Genomic DNA, 16,635 nt, shown 5'->3' with positions numbered 1-16,635 from the left:
GGCTTTCCTACAGATAACTAAGCAATCCAATAACAGGACCGCATAAAATATCTTAGTGAATTTACATACAAATCAACACTTAACCAATTGTTCACTACGCTTTCATTAGACCTAACGAATATTACAAGAAATTTATTAAATTTACCAACTTATGTTGGGCCTTTTCAATTTGGTCAATATATTTGTGATACATCGGATTCCAAACTACTGTCATATATTTTATAGTTGATTTAACGATTGCATTCTATAACATTATTAATGATGTTTCATTACTGAAACCTTGTGTAATTCGAGATATAATTTTATGATTTTTTGGAGGTTTTTGAATAATGTTGCCTACATGAACGTCGAAGAGCAGTTTGGAATCCAATGCCATACCCAAATTTATTCTAAATTCTGGATTAATAAATAATTTGTTTAAGGTACAGTTATTTTCAAAATTAGAAAACTTAGATTGCAAGGCAAGGAAATCTGATACCTGCTTAATTTGGTTATCAAGATTTTTAGATCATCTGCATATACAAGATATTTACAAATTCAAAAACATTGACCAAGGTTATTTAAAAAGATTGATAACTATATCGGTCCCAAATAACAACCTTGCGGTACTCTTAAAGTTACGATAGCACAAGAAGACTTTATTCCATTTATGACAACATACTGAGAGCGATTCGTTTAATGAGTTTTAGGATTAATATGAGTTAAGTAATTTTTAATGGGTTTGACTAGGGCTCCGTGCTCACCGAAATTCTCCAACTTTATAAGAAGTTTTGGAACCTTATTGAAACTTATCAATCTCTTTTGCAAAAGCCACGTTGGCCTGTCATTTTTAAGATGAGTTATTTCTCCAGACTTGATACAGGCACAATTTCAGCTATTCTGCAAATATAAGGAACAATGTCGCTTGACAAATATTGGTCGTACAACATTATATGCAAAGGCTTGCACAATCTAGGATAGAAAACTTTAGAAAAAATTAAGGAAATCTGTCTATAGACCAAGTCCCTTTTCAGGATCCATAGATATAAGTGCGGATTTAATGTCATCCGTTATGGGTTGACATTTTATCAATATTGTTCACTACAAAACATTCTTGACATTCACTATGTTTAATTAAAGCTGCTGTATCAGTAGGTTCAAATACTGCACTAAAATATTTTGAAAAAAGTTCACAACTAACTTCCGTCCCATATCAATTTTGTCTACCCTCTCCAAGGTTCTTGAGCGGCTTGCAAAAAAGAGAATTGTCTCTTTTTTGACCAAATACAATGTGCTGTCCCCTAATTAGTATAGATTTCAGTCATCTAAGGGCACGCAGGATGCCTTTTTCAGATTCTTGGAGAGTGTGTATCCATCTATGAACTCCAAGGAGGTTGCAGCAGCGGTGTTCTGTGATCTGTCCAAGGCCTTCGATTGTGTGGATCATGGAATACTGCTGTCAAAGCTTGATTTTTACGGATTTAGGGGAGTGGCTTTGGGGTGGTTGAAGTCATACCTGTCTGGCCGCACCCAGAAGGTAGTTGCATCTGGATTTTCGTCAGGGATAGCACATCTTAAATGTGGTGTACCTCAAGGGTCAGTGTTGGATCCTATTTTATTTTTATTATACATTAATGACTTAAGCTCTCTATCACTACATGGAATAGTGGTTCAGTTTGCCGATGATACTACAATTATGTGGCATAACAAAGATCAAAAAGTAGTCAGATCTCTCATAGTAGAGGACCTTCACAAAATTAAAGAGTGGTGCATCTGCAATCAGCTTGTATTCAATGTTGATAAGACTTTTGTTCTGGGCTTTAAGTGTAATGTAGAGGGTTTTTTGTTTGATGAGCAGAGCCCACTCCATGGTAGGGATTATTGTCGATTTCTCGGCCTTTTCATTAATGAGAGTTTAAGGTTTGACAACCACGTTTTAGGCCTCGCTGCTAAACTTTCTTCTGGTTGTTTTGCAGTCAGGGTTGCCAGGCATGATTTGGGGGGGTTGTTTGCTCGTTCAGTTTATTTCGCCTTAATAGACTCTCATATCCGTTATGGGTTGCCATTTTGGGGTTTGTGCTCCAAGGGACTCCTTAACATAATTTTTATTATTCAGAAAAAAGCATTAAGGAATCTGTGTGGTGTTGGTCTGAGAGTCTCTTGTAAACCTCTTTTTGTAGCTGAAAGAATTTTAACAGTTTTCTCACTTTTTATATTGCAAACTGCAACACTCATACATAAGTCCGTAAGTCCACCATTCTGCACCAGTCATAATACTAGTCAAGTAGGCAACTTATCTCTTTCAATCCCCACCTCCTCACTTACGAGAAACTCTTTTATATTTATTAGTCGTAAAATATTTAATCATGTTCCTTTTTCGATTAGGACTGTTACAGACCTTAAAAAGTTTAGGAGAGAACTAAAGAAATTAATCTTACCAAAAGCTTACTACAGCATTGAAGAGTATTTTAACGACTCATTTTAATATTTAAAATTAATTATATATCTGTTGATCAGATTTATTTAATTTTTTTTTATTATTCTTGTTTTATGTTGGTTCTCGCCTTTTCTTCTTTTTTGGTTTTTTCTTTGATTATATAAAATATGCTTCTATGTACAATCAAAATCGATTCTGTATTCTGTTTTTGTCCTATATCCTGTATAACCAAATAAATACTTGTATTATAAACTTGTATTAAAATTATTGTAAACTTAGCAAATAAAGTATATTTTGACTTTGACTTTGACTAATGCCAACACAATTTTTTCGGTTTTATAAATGGAATCTTCATAATCATTGCGTATATTAACTTTTACTGTTTGGTGTTAGTTTGAAAAGTTCTCGTAATCGGTTTATCTTCGGAATACTTATTTTCTACAGTTAATGTGCCCTTAGTTTTAATTAGGCTGATCGTGTATGCTTGAAAATTGAAAACCATAAAGGGTAATCTTCATTTCAGGAATGTGGTTAGTAAAAATGATATCTACCGTAATTATTTATTAACTCACTCTCATTTTATATATTAGAACCGCGGAAGAGACGCATTATTTCAGACACAATAACTTTGTTGCACCGAAGACCGTAGTTGATCGAGCGTGTATAAACTATTTTTCTTTATATTTTCTATGGGGATGATTTTGACCGGTTAGGTATCCAGCTGGTTATTTAATTTCCTATAATTTTTAATAAATAAAAGGTTTCCAAAAACATAACCTCAATTTCTTTTTATTTGTTTTATTTGTTATGGCATGACGGTTCGTCTCGGATTTAAGTCTTTCTCAGATGGCTAGGATAGAAGCAAACAGACCAATTACAGAACTTAAATTGTTTAACCACAAACACAAAGTTGACCAGAAGTATAAATCGTTCAGTCCTCATTCTTAGTGAATTTTTAATTAAAAAAAAAATTTAATGGAAAAAAGCCAAAAGTGACGAATATTTTCTAGAAAAATATAAAACTAAATTCTTAAATAAAAAAACAATCTTTATAAAACAATTAATGCACGCAGGAAAAAATTGTTTGCGGTTCTGTTTTGTACTTATGTCCTACAAGCCTATTTACTGTCAACAAAAAAAATATAAATAACTAATAACAATATATTACTCTACAATCCAATTTATACGATTAAAAGAGTGTTCTATTAAAAATTATCAAATTTTCCCTTTGATATTCTGATGTTTGCAATCTAATGTATTAATATTAATATCAAAAATAAATTATAAAAATTGCCCCAAACGGGGAACAAAAATCATTGTTAAATGTTATTTATACAGAATTTTATTTAATTATTTATTTTACTGCTGTTAGCAAATTGTGTTTTTGTAATCAGAGTAGTAGGGTCGGGAGACGATGTGCAATATTTAATTTTAGTTAATTCAAACGAATGTGCAATAGAAATGTTGATATTTTTGGTTTTAGGTATATTAGTTTATAAGATTAATCATAGTTTTTGTATTTATTATCTTTTTCTTTTAAAAGATTTTTAAATACATATTAGTGTGCAATTATAATTTCTTAGGTATAAAGGATTGCGTGCAATATTTATTTTAATATTAAAAGTAATTTAAGATATTTGTTATTTATTTTTGATAGTTTATAACTTATTGTGCAATATAATTTTTGTTTTTTGTATGTATATTGTTCCTTTTTCTGTTTATTTTTTTTAAACTGATGGATAGGTTCCTTTTGTAATATATTTATATACCAATGTGACGTGCAATAAATTTTATATTTTAAAATTTATCTGGTTTTTATTAAAGTGATTAATTTACTATAGGTGGGTCGCTGACCATAATCCGATAAACCATTAATTGGAAAATTATACATTAATATTTACATAATTCCTTCGTAATAAATCTAAGCTTAATTATATTTGAAAAATGACCGTTTATGATCACTATATAAACATTAGTTTCACCATTATATTTCGTGTGAAAAAAAACGGTATAATTACCATACGAAAGTCATTCATTATTCCAACACTATCTTTGGGCTTTACTTGCCGCGTGAGCCAAAGAACTAATGGTTAATGTTAATCTTTTTAATTGTTAGCATCAAGTAATATAAGCATAACTATTTTGGAGTTTGTATACTTGGATCTTTGGAGATATGCCTTAGGAATTTCTATAGTTTCTTTTATTCATAATCTACACACTATGCATAAAAAATGATTTGCAAAGAACTACTAGTTTTTGTGACTTATACTAAAAACCGAGCCATTACATTCTTCCCGAGGAACGCATATTTTCTTTTTAAATTTTATTTTCATCTTCCAAGTGTGACAAGCCCCTATATATTTTTTCACGAACTTAATTAGTTTAATAAATATTCCAATTTATGCTTCTCTTTTATCGTTTAAGTACTGCGAACCTCTATACATTTTATTATCAACTTACAGTTATTTAGTACATTCCTCTATTTATATCTCTCCTATTTATTTCCTGATTTATGTCATCAAATCAAAACCCAACGGACCCCTATATATTTTATAAGAAACCTGTAGCTCTACTTATGCCATAAACTCCTATTTATTCTACTATACAACCCCTCTATATAATAAATCCGTGGATGTAGAATAAATGGTGTGAATCCTGTAGATTCACACAATTAGGGAATTCTTATATCCTGTCCGTTTTCTGTTAGAGGTTGTCCTGGTTGGGAAAGATGTATTGTTCTGTGGAATATCCTTTTGTGGGGCTTTTTCCATCCTGAGGAATTGGAATTTGCGTCCCAGTGTTCGAGCAGTTCTCTGAATAAAAGTTGTGTTGCCTTTACTAAGAACTACTGGGCCTTGCTCTTGAAATGCTGCCTGAGCGCATTGAAATTCTGTGAAACTCTGAATACACCATGGTATATTTGCTACAGTCTTCAGCAGCCTAAGAAGATGGAGACTTCTGAAAACTGCGAACCTACACGCAAGGGATGCGTAGAAAAGCTAGCTTCAGGCGACCATCTCTTCTACTCAAACTCATATTACCCTTTCCTTATATCTTCACTCTCTTTGCCTTCGCGAGAGTTTCAGAATTGTGCTTTCTTTTGGGTGAGTCGTCTTTATAGGGTTATTCCGAGGTACCTCGCTGAAGTATTAAACTGGATGTCCTCCTGCTCAATGGAGACGAGCTGTGGCAGAGTGCGCTTTTATTTTGTAAAGAAGACTTCCAATGTCTTCATGGCGTCGATCTACATCTTCCAGATGATAACTCTTGCACTAATTTTTCAGTTTCTCTGTTGGTTTACTGTTGGTCCCGCTTTTGAAAATAGTCGCTCAGACGACACAAATGACGCTACTATTCGTAAGAACTTCTTCAGCTAGAGAAGGATGCACTACAGAATTCTTTTCCGCAAAAGTAAAGGTTGTGTTTTCTTTAATTGATATGACTGGACTAAGGTACAGACTTAATTCTGATGTCTTGCTGAGCCTTCTTATTTTCTCTGACCATTTTCTCATAGACTCCTCATAGATCAAATGACATGCATGTAACTTCTGAGGCGAAGGAATATAGCCTGTGTAACATAGAACTTGGAAAAAGTTTTCGTTAACCTAATTCTATTTCATTTTTAGTGCCCAATTCATCATTTTTTTTACTTTCCATTTCGGTATCTTGATTTTCTACGGACATCTCATATCTTATACATTCTGTAGAGTTTTTCCACAATTTAATGGGCAACTAAAATACAGTTTCTTAAAACCGGGGATCAGGAACTGTAGAAATATCTAATAAGTGGACTTGTTCAGCAGATCCAAAACGCCTCGAGCACTCAACGCGTCCTTAAGTTCTTTTACTGCATCAGATTCTGGTAATATTTCTTGAATACTTTTTTGATGTTTAAAATAACGGTATTACTACACTGATAGTTGTATAATTTTCTCCAGATATTTGCCTAGTAGCAGCTTCTAACTGAAGTAACCTTTGTATTTCATTTAGTGTTTGTGCCTTATGAGATTATCCTGGTGCAGAAGGATATCGAATAATTATTTGAATCATTATTTCCTTTAACTCAAGAATACCTAAGTGGAATTCCACCAAGTTAAAATCTTAGGCAGAGTGCCCATCAAAGTGGCGTGACATGTAACATGGCAGTGACATAGCATGGGCATGGCACTGGCGTGGCAGGTAGCGCACACTTAAGTAGCATGACGTAAAAAAGGCTAGTTAAATTCAAAATGTCGTCCTCTGAGGATGAAGAAAAGGAGGAGCTCACGGTTTTAAACGTCAATAATATGAACAAAACTTTTCTTCCGCAACGTCAGTTTTAGGTACACCTTTATTGGAAAAAGATCCAAGGACATAGTGGATTTAATGTATTTAAAGAATTAAATATGTATCCTTTCGTTCATTTTTTTCATGTCAGGTAGCATGCTCATTAGGAAGGAAATAGCAAGGATCTGGGTCTTCATATGGTGTTATGGTCGATGCTTTTTCTACCTCTTTTTAAACTGAAAGTATTCCAGCGCGGGTTTATTGACTTCTAACGATATTGCAGTTTTAGGGATTATACGAGATTTTTTGGCTACTGAGATTTGCTGGAACTGAACTTTGGAATTTGCCTAATTGCTGTGGTTCTATTGATGGAAAGCATATCAGAATTAAAGCCCTTCCAAAATCTGGGTCAGCATGCTTCAACTACAAAGGATATTTTTCTATTGTATTGTTAGCTGCGGCTGATGCAGACGGGCTATTGTTGTCGATTGATTTTAGGGAATATGGACGAAATAGTGATGGCAGAGTATTCAAAGAAAGTGTATTTGGAAAAGTAGTAGGGTGGGACCAACTTGATCTTCCTAAACCTAAGCCGTTGCCAGGAGAAAATGATAATGCAAGTTTTCCTTAATATTTTGTAGCAGACGGTAATTTACCCCTCTAAGATCGTGTCATGAAACCATATACAAGGAAACAATTAACAAATGACTAACGAATATTTAATTACACACTTTCTAGAGGGCAAAGGTCTATTGAGTGTGCATTTGGTTTGCTAACTTCAAAGTTTACTAACTTCAACATATTGGAGTCTTCAGAGTATTGAAGACTCCAATATGTTGCAATATTGACAAGAATGATAGCATCATTCAAGCTCTTTGTGTGATACACAATTTTATACGTGTTCATGATAGAGTTTTACTTATCTGACATTCCAATTGAAAGAACATATTATAGCCAATAATACTCCAATACAAGCAGGGAGGCATCGCAGGCCAACAAATGGTGCATTAGAATTAAGAAACAGACTATGTCATTTTTTAACCAGTCTACTGGTGCCCTGCCTTGGTAGAATGACCACTGTGTTTTATAGATTTGTTTATGCATATGCCTAAATAGGTAAATAAAAATAGGGTATTCTACTAAAAAAGTATAATGGTTTTAGCCCTCATCTGTTGCCTAATTCGTTTTTTTCCTAATAAATATCGTAAAAAATAATTTTATTATTGTAAAATATTATGGTTTTACAATACAAGCTTTTTCAACATTTTTTTAGAACGAAAGCTTTTTTGCCGCTTCTTTTTTATTACGAATGTGACAGACAGATGAGCTATTAAAAAATATATTGGCTTAATGTTAGGTTAAACGGATTAGTTTTGCAACGACCTGTGAGGTATGACTCTAGTCTAGGCAAAACTCTATAAGTCTGGTCGTGTTTAGAATATTTAGATAAAAATTGGATATGCCAGTAAAAACTTGTCATGTTTTTAGCCATTGGAGAATTGAAACAGATAATCAAAAAAGTTATTACTAAATAAATAAATAACGTTTTCTTTACCTGTTGCCTTCATTTCTTTTGCAATTTTTTGCCATGCAAGTTCTTGGAAATTTCTGTTTGAATATTCCGGACTTGTGTTGTCACAAATAACTGGAAATTTCTCAGCTAATGAAACAAAAATGTTAAATTCTGGACTGTCTTCCATATTTAAATTTTTCAACAAACACACATACAAAATGCAAGTAGCACGTGGCAAAAAGTAGAACAAGCTCTATTTTTAACGATGTGGCGTAGCAAGCTGCAAGACGTCACTGCCACTGCCATTTTGGTGTGCTCTAAATCATTCATTTGAATTGGTTATATTTAAAGTAACATGCTAGACGCGCGCTACTTGCTACTTGTCACTTGTCACGCCACTTTGGTGGGCGCTTTCCCTTACAGCTTACGCAACTCATCACTTGCATTTAAGCTCTGCTTAGACCAAGTGACAAAGTATTCCAATTTATCTTTATTAAATTTGTCAATTCTTGACATACTGATATGCTTCTTTCTATGCTTCTTACATTTTTTATTTTTTCGCGAAATAAGTTTGAAACAGTTTCATATTTTCTTTCTAATAAAATATTAATCGTTTTTCTGGATGGCAATTCATACAGACCTCCACTAGGCAGTTTTACTTGTTTCTGAAATCCTTCATTCCCTACAACTGATATTGGTTGGTAATCTTTACATATGAAATACAAAATTGCATTTGTAATTTTTAAATTCTTTTGTCCTCAGTAGCTGTAGGCTTCTAGGGTTCCAAGGATTAGTTCAATGGTATTTTGCCTATTATGGGGCTGTAGCATGACAAATCCACTAGTGGTGGGAGTGTACGTTGCTGAAGTAGATGATGATAGTTCTTGCAATGAGTTACTAAAAGAATTCTGATTCAAAGTGTTTGGACACTTTGAATTTGGCTATTTACGAGCTAGAAGCAGAAGTTCCTCAGGGTTCCGTCTTGGAGCCCTACCTGTTCTCAATCTTCACTCATATAATCCCCAGAAACCCACGGACTTTACTAACGATGTATGCTTACGATCAAAAAAAAATGGAGCAAGTGAATTGTTATAGTCCTATATATGGAACCTTTGGTGTGACAGTCAAATCACAAACCAGTTTTACCACTCACCAAAACTCTTAAAAAAGGTTTTGATATGGTGTTTTAAGACTTAGGTCTAAGAGTGGTTAAATTAGTCCTAGGTTCAAAATGTCACTTGAAGTGAGCTTAGACGAAGAATTATATTACATAATCTTTAGAAGTGTTATTGTTTAAAGACAATAAAAATAAACTAATAATGTCTTTTCTAAAGGCTTAAGCTTGTCCTCTGTATTTTCTTCTTTATTTTTGTGTACAAAAATAAAAACCTCATAAGCTAACATCCAATAAAATGTCAAACTTGTCATGTTGGTACTTCAAAATAGGTCCTAGGTGTCGGTACACGGAAAACAACTAAATTTAATCTGCCCTGTTTAGGAAGCATCAAATTCGCCTATTAAATTTAAGTGCGCTGCCTTTTACACCGAAAAAATAGTCCTCGTGACGTCATTTGATCCAAGTATTTAATATTTGGTACCCCCGTTGTAAGAGTTGTAAACGTAGCTAATGAGACCAATAAAAAGTTTGGGATCTATGAGAACAATTTTAAAGATTGTAATAAGAAGTACGTAGGGCAAACAAGTCAACAAAAGATTCGAGAAATGTCTAATTTTATAAATTTGACAAATGACAGATCAAACGTTTGTCAAATTTATTATTTTCATTGTAACGATTGACATTGACAATTGACGTTAAGTGATTTTTCATAAGCTATTCGAAAATATGACAGGAATAATAATCGAGTACGTCTTTTTTCTCCTACGAAATTTGTCGATTTGCGATATTATTAAATACAATATTTTCAGGTATTTCAATTTTATTTGCTGTTGACAATTGACAGAAGTGACAATTGAAATTGTTGACAAATAACAATAATAATATTGAGAACTGACGTTACGTAAATGTTCATTATTCCAATATTCCAGGAATAAGTAGAATCTTTATTCCATAGATTTAATAATTTTCTTCGACGTTGACAATTAACTCAAATGACACTTAATATTCGCTGCCCTAGTATTACAAGGGTGTATGTAACACATTTGGAAATTTTTAGATTTTGGGATAACACAGTTCTATGTGTAATAAGGTATACATAGAACCTTTTAAAACTAAAATTAAGGAAACAGTAATCTCAGAATCATAAAAAAACCAAAGGTGTATGTCCTAAAAATTTCAAAATTCAGTAACATAGTACTATGTTGAACATACACCTATGATATACTCATTTAAAAAAATTTTTTTGGTGTTTGAGTATAACAAGGTACTACGTTGCAACATACACCCTTGTAAGTCTAAATTTTTGGTGTTATTCGTGTGATTTTGTATTTTTACGGTTAGGTTTTTGAGTATTATTTATATTTTGCGGAGTAACGTCGTGTGTTTTTGTATTTTTTTAACATCAAAAATGAATAGCAGTATGAGGGATCTGATATTTGTGATGATTATGATTCTGACAAAGATGCAGAATATAAACCACCTCAAAAGAAGTCTAAAAAACACATAAGGTAGGTGTAAGACAAGTTTTTTTTATAGTTCCAAGAATACGTAGTCGAATATTTTTAGCATTACAATACGGGGCAAGAAAATTGATATTCCTTGACAACCGGAGACTTCGGACTCTGAGCCTGAGTTTAATGAGGGTTTAAAAAATAAAAGCATTGGCAAGAAAGAGAAAATTTCCAGGTAATTTTTTGCTCTTACTTATTATTTTTAAGGCCGTGGTATCATCATTCTTAAATTTGTAAATAACCTTACAGTGCAGTAGATCGGCAGTTATTCCCAACCCAACTTAACCCTGAGGCACATTTTACGGACTATTCCCAGGACCGCTCCCTAGAACATTCCATAAACCACCCTGACGCCATAGTTTTCCATGGAACGAAGTAGAATTCCATAGAACCTCCCATAGAAAGCTCCTTAGAAACCCCGAGGGAGTATCTAGTGGATGATCCCCTAGATCGGCCCAATAATCACGTAATCGAAAGCCCCGTACAACACCTTGTTGAAAATGAAGATATAGAGCCCGATATAGTGGTGACAGTAAAAAACTAAAAAAAAGCTCTCACGTAAAAGAACTATGAACTTGAAATCCTGGGCACAAAATATTAGAAAAGAAAAATATGATAGAGGACTGGAATACGTGTCATTAAGAAAAAAGCTTCGTCCTGCTAGAAAAATTATAACAAAAAAAGATTGTTTGAATAGATGTTACTTTAAGTGTGATACAAAAATCGGTGAAGACGATAGAAAAGAAACTTTTTCAAACTATTATAAGCTAGATGCCAACGAAAAGAGAATGTTTATATTAAATACGACGACCAAGTGTACAGTTGAAAGAAGAAGGAAGGGAAAATATTCGGAAAATTCAAGAAAAAATAATACTTATGGCTATTATTTTATTTTAAATAATAATAGAATACAGGTCTGCAAAGATTTTTACTGTGGAACACTAGGTATAAGCCAAAAACCCATATATATCGTCCATAATCATGCAACGAGTTCCCACACAATCAATAAAAGTACACAGGGACAACATAAAAAGAAGTGTATTCCTGAAGAGTCGATAAATCTGGTAAAAAACATATTAAAATGTTTCCAGTAATAGAGAGTCATTATTGCCGGGCAGAAACCAAAAGAAAATACCTAGAAGGTGACCTGTCCGTTAAAAAAATGTATAACCGAACTTGCAAATAATAGTACATCTCTGAACATAGATTTCAATATAAGTCCAAGGCGCTTTGCTAAGTTTGTTGAGGATTTTCATGTGTGACTTTGTATATTGTTGTGGGGTTTTTGCTATTCTGTTTAATTGTGTGTACATACTATTCATACTTCATACTATTGTGTGCTGGTTTAAACCAACTTTGGAGGTGATAATTGGGTTCAAGGGAGTGAAAACTGAATTTAATTAATTTTATTGTGTTCTTTTGTTGTATATTTTTTAAGTTCTCCTGTTGCCATTATCTATTAATCCTGTTTTATTCTATGACTGTGATAGTGATGGGTTGTGAATATCAAATGATAATTATATAAAATAATACTAAGTATAAATTGTTTGAGGTTATAAATTATTGTTATTGTAAATTATGCTATTTCTGTAAAAATGGGTAATACCCGTAAATAAATAAATAAATAAATAACCTATACGAAGAATATGTAGCAGGAAAAGGTCTAATTCCCGTGAAATTTCACAAATATCGTGAAATTGTCTGTACCGAGTTTAATTACTCTTTTAATAAACCAATAAAAGATTAATGTGATCTGTGTGCCGAAGTTGAATTAAAGAAAAAAGAAAATACGTTAACTGACGAAAAGAGAGAAGAATTTGAGAAGCATATTAATGAAAAAAATCTTATGAGAGAGGAGAAAAAAAAGACAAAGAAAGAGGCATACCAATTTTAAATTTTGACTTGGAAAATGTTTTAACTTGCCCAAAGGGTGGCGTAAAAAACTTCTTTTATGTCCAAACTTAACTTTTACAACTTGACTGCACATTTTTCAGTGGACCAAAAAGTTTATTGTGCAGTTTGGTGGGAAGCTATTCGTAGCCGTTCTGGTAATGACATCGCAAGCGCTGTCTACAAAATTTTTAAAAGGATTACAGAGGATTATCCTCTATTAAAAGAATTAATTTTGTGGAGCGATAGCTGCGTCCCACAAAATCGTAATAGCTTGATGAGTTATGCTATTGCTCATCTTTTATAAGTCAGCTCGAGTTTAAAGAAGATCCAGGAGGTCGATTCGGCTCATAGCTCAATTGAGCGCACTTTACGTAAATCTGAATATTCATCTCCCATGTCTTTAATTAGGATACTTCTTAAAGTTAATTCCAGAAAACCGTATACCATTCTTCAAATGAGGGAACAAGATTTTTTTGATTTTAATCACTATTCCGCTAAATTAAATTATAAATCTGTTCCATTTTTAAAGGTGGTTGGTTTAGAATTTAACAAACAACCGTTTTATCAAATAAACTATCGGGTCTCCTTTTCTGATGCTGAATATAAATCTTTTAAGTTTAAGATTAAGAAATAGTCGTCGCCGTCAATGACATGTTACCGCAGAAAGTCTTAGTGAAGATATATTTCCCGCGAAACACTGAGAAAGAATGATTCTGTAGTAACACTTGCACAAAACAAAGTCGATGCTTTAAAAATCTATGTTTAACTGGATGCCAAAAAATGACGTAGCTTATTATGAGACCATTTTTAGTAGAGTAAGCACAAACAAAAAATAAAATATTAGGTATACGTATTTAGGTATAAGTTTTTGATATGTTTAATGCTTTTTCATTTCTTTTGAGTTTTAGTGCATTCTTTTAAACCTTAAGAATTCGAGTTAATTTCATTTAAGTTGAAGGTACAAAGTTCTATGTTACCAATATCTATTTTTTTTTTAATTTCGTAAAAACTACGGAGGCCTATGTTTTTTTGTTTAAATAAATAAAACCAATAAAAAACCAAATTATTGTAATATGCAGATATTCGTTTTATTCCATATACCTTTTAGCTATAAGAATCATCAAAAATTAAAAGAAATCTAGAGGCACTCAAATGTAAGTAGATTTAAAATGCTTTTTTTTTAATATTGATTTTCTCAAAATTGGTAATTTGTAACATAAGACTATGTAATACTAGGGCAGCGTATTGTAGATAAATATGAATAAAAGAAGAAAGAATAGATGAGGACAACTGCGTTCTTAAGATTCCTGGTCTGATCCCACTCAAGTAGAAGAAGAAGGATGAAACTAGACTAAGATAAAAATTACTATATATAATATCTTCTACAGAAGCTTGCTTGCTTATCATCATGGAGACTACTCTAATGATCTATAGAATGCTGCCTCTCTTACTTTAGGAGAGGGAAGTGGCTGTGTTGCTCGAAGGACAATACACATTAATCAAACCAGATGTATTAGAGCAATTTTATTTTAACAAACTCATTTCTCAACTCATCTCAGTTAGCACTGATGATGGCTCATACGCCGAAAGCGCTCTGCTAAGCTTTTAAAATAAAATTGCTCTAAATACATCTGGTTTGATTAATTTGTTTTGTCTCTTACTTTAAGCCATTTGAACATTTTGGTCTCTTTGTTTCATAAATTTTAGCGAAATTCTTAAAGAAGTACAAGAAAAATCACAGATCTAACGCAACTATATTAAATTCTTAAGTAAATGTAACTTTCTATTTTGTATTTGTAAACATAATATCTCAAAAACTTTAATTCTTTTGTTTTCCTACAATTGGCACAAGTGAAATTTGTCAGAGTGACCAACATCGAAAGGATACAATCACGCAAAATGGCGACCCCCTAGTAGTGGTCATTTACTTTTCATTGAATTGGCAGTCCAGGTATATTTATTAAGTTCGTGTCCTGTGATTTCTAAAATAAAAGAAAACCAAAACAATCCATCAGGTTTTGTGAAAAATGGTGATTTTATCATTGTGCTTTTAGTGTTTTTATATATTACATATGGACAGAATTTCTCCTGGATAGGGAGTCCTTTCTTTGATATTCATCTTCAAATAATATTTCCATTAATATTATCTTTCTGAAAATACTTGTCCATTATCCTCGTTATATATCCTCGTCCATAGAAACTATACTAACCTTTAGCTAGACGCACTACTGCACACTGCTTTTATCTACAATGCTCTATCCATTAATATTTTACTACTACTACATCAGGTCATTTGAATTCCCTTATATCTAGTACCATCTAGAAAATATTGAACTACAAACCTGTGGAATGTATATCCAAGCCCTGTCTTCGATAAACATCGTTAAATTGTCACTTTAAATAATGGTTTTCGCTTTTCCTTTTTTTCTTTGGTCTTCTGCTTCATCTTAATTCTCTTGCTTTTGGCATTCTACCATCATGTTCAGCACTTACAAGTTAAGTCAGTGGGAGAGAGAAGATTGGCAGGACTGGAAGAGGATAGCTGCTATTCTTAGTGACTTGGTCTCCTCTCCTTCTTAAGCTTGCTTGTTTTAACCTTAGTAAAACCAAGTATGAGTCTAAGAAGACTATACTCATCTTGGTAATTTTAATTTTTCTGTAGTCTAATGCTTCATTTTTATCTTCTTGCCTTTGGCATTCTGTCATCACGTTCAGTACTCATAAATTAAATCGGTAAGAGAGAATATACTGGCTACTTTGTAGGAATAGACAACTTATAACTACTGATAGTTTAGCAATATTCAAAAATCAAAATTCTTATAGGTCAATAATAAAGGTTCAAATCCCTTTTATAGTCAATTGGATTCGTTAGATAGTGTTTAAACTTTATTTAGCCATGCTTCATTGGATTTTTCGCTCGCGTTAATTACATCTTTAGTATATACCTAAGGCCACTTGTAAGTAATTTTAGTTTAGTTTTAATCGAGAAGATGCTAACCTCGTTATCAAAACACGTGTCGAGAATAAAATAAAGACTTTTGGTTAATGCTAAAACTTTTTGTGATTTGGTGATATAAATAAGTGTTAAACTCTGTACTTGTACAAAACGATTTTTTGCACATAGGTAGCGCCTTTAATAAATGCCTAAAATAAATGAACTCATGTGCCATCTGTAATAAACCAGCTGAACTCCTAAGATATATTTTACAGATTTCCATATTACTCTGATATATATTTACAGTTCTCTATAAAATAAGCAATATTTCGTTGCTAGTACAGTTGCACATACATAGAGAGCACCACGTAACGTAACGTTATCAAATGCCATCTATCCGTCACTAACTAAACTACAAAGTAAATTTAAATGCTATTACAGTTTCCTGTAATATTTTGTTATCTACTTACAGTTTTCTATAACATAAAAAAAATTTTCTTTATAGTTGAACTGCTAATTCTTAGAGGTCGCCACATAACACATGTCATTAGCTGCCATTTATGATTGAATAACTAAACTATGAAACAAGTTTAATTTCATATTATAGATTCCTGTCTTGTATACATTTTTATTTACAGTTTCCTACAAAATATGGAAAATTTTCTTAATACTTTAGCTACTGAATCTTAGAGGCCGCCACATCATAAATGTCATTACGTGCCATCTATGACTGAATAAGTAAACTACGAAACAAATTTAATATGATCTTATAGATTTCTGTTTTATAAGAATTTGTATTTACCGTTTTTTACAAAATAGGGATTATTCTGGTATCAGTTCAGCTTGTCATACATAGAGGACGCTACGTAATAAATAACTTCAGATGTCATCTATGGTTCTATAGCTAAGCTATGACATATATCCTGTTATAATAAACCTTTTTTCGATACAAGGTTTTAATTATGGCCCTTGCAGATAGAGAAG

Source organism: Anthonomus grandis, chromosome 4, assembly GCF_022605725.1.
Source record: "Anthonomus grandis grandis chromosome 4, icAntGran1.3, whole genome shotgun sequence".
Classification (NCBI taxonomy): Eukaryota; Metazoa; Arthropoda; class Insecta; order Coleoptera; family Curculionidae; genus Anthonomus; species Anthonomus grandis.
The sequence above is the reverse complement of the archived record's forward strand: the minus strand, read 5'-3'. Positions refer to the sequence as shown.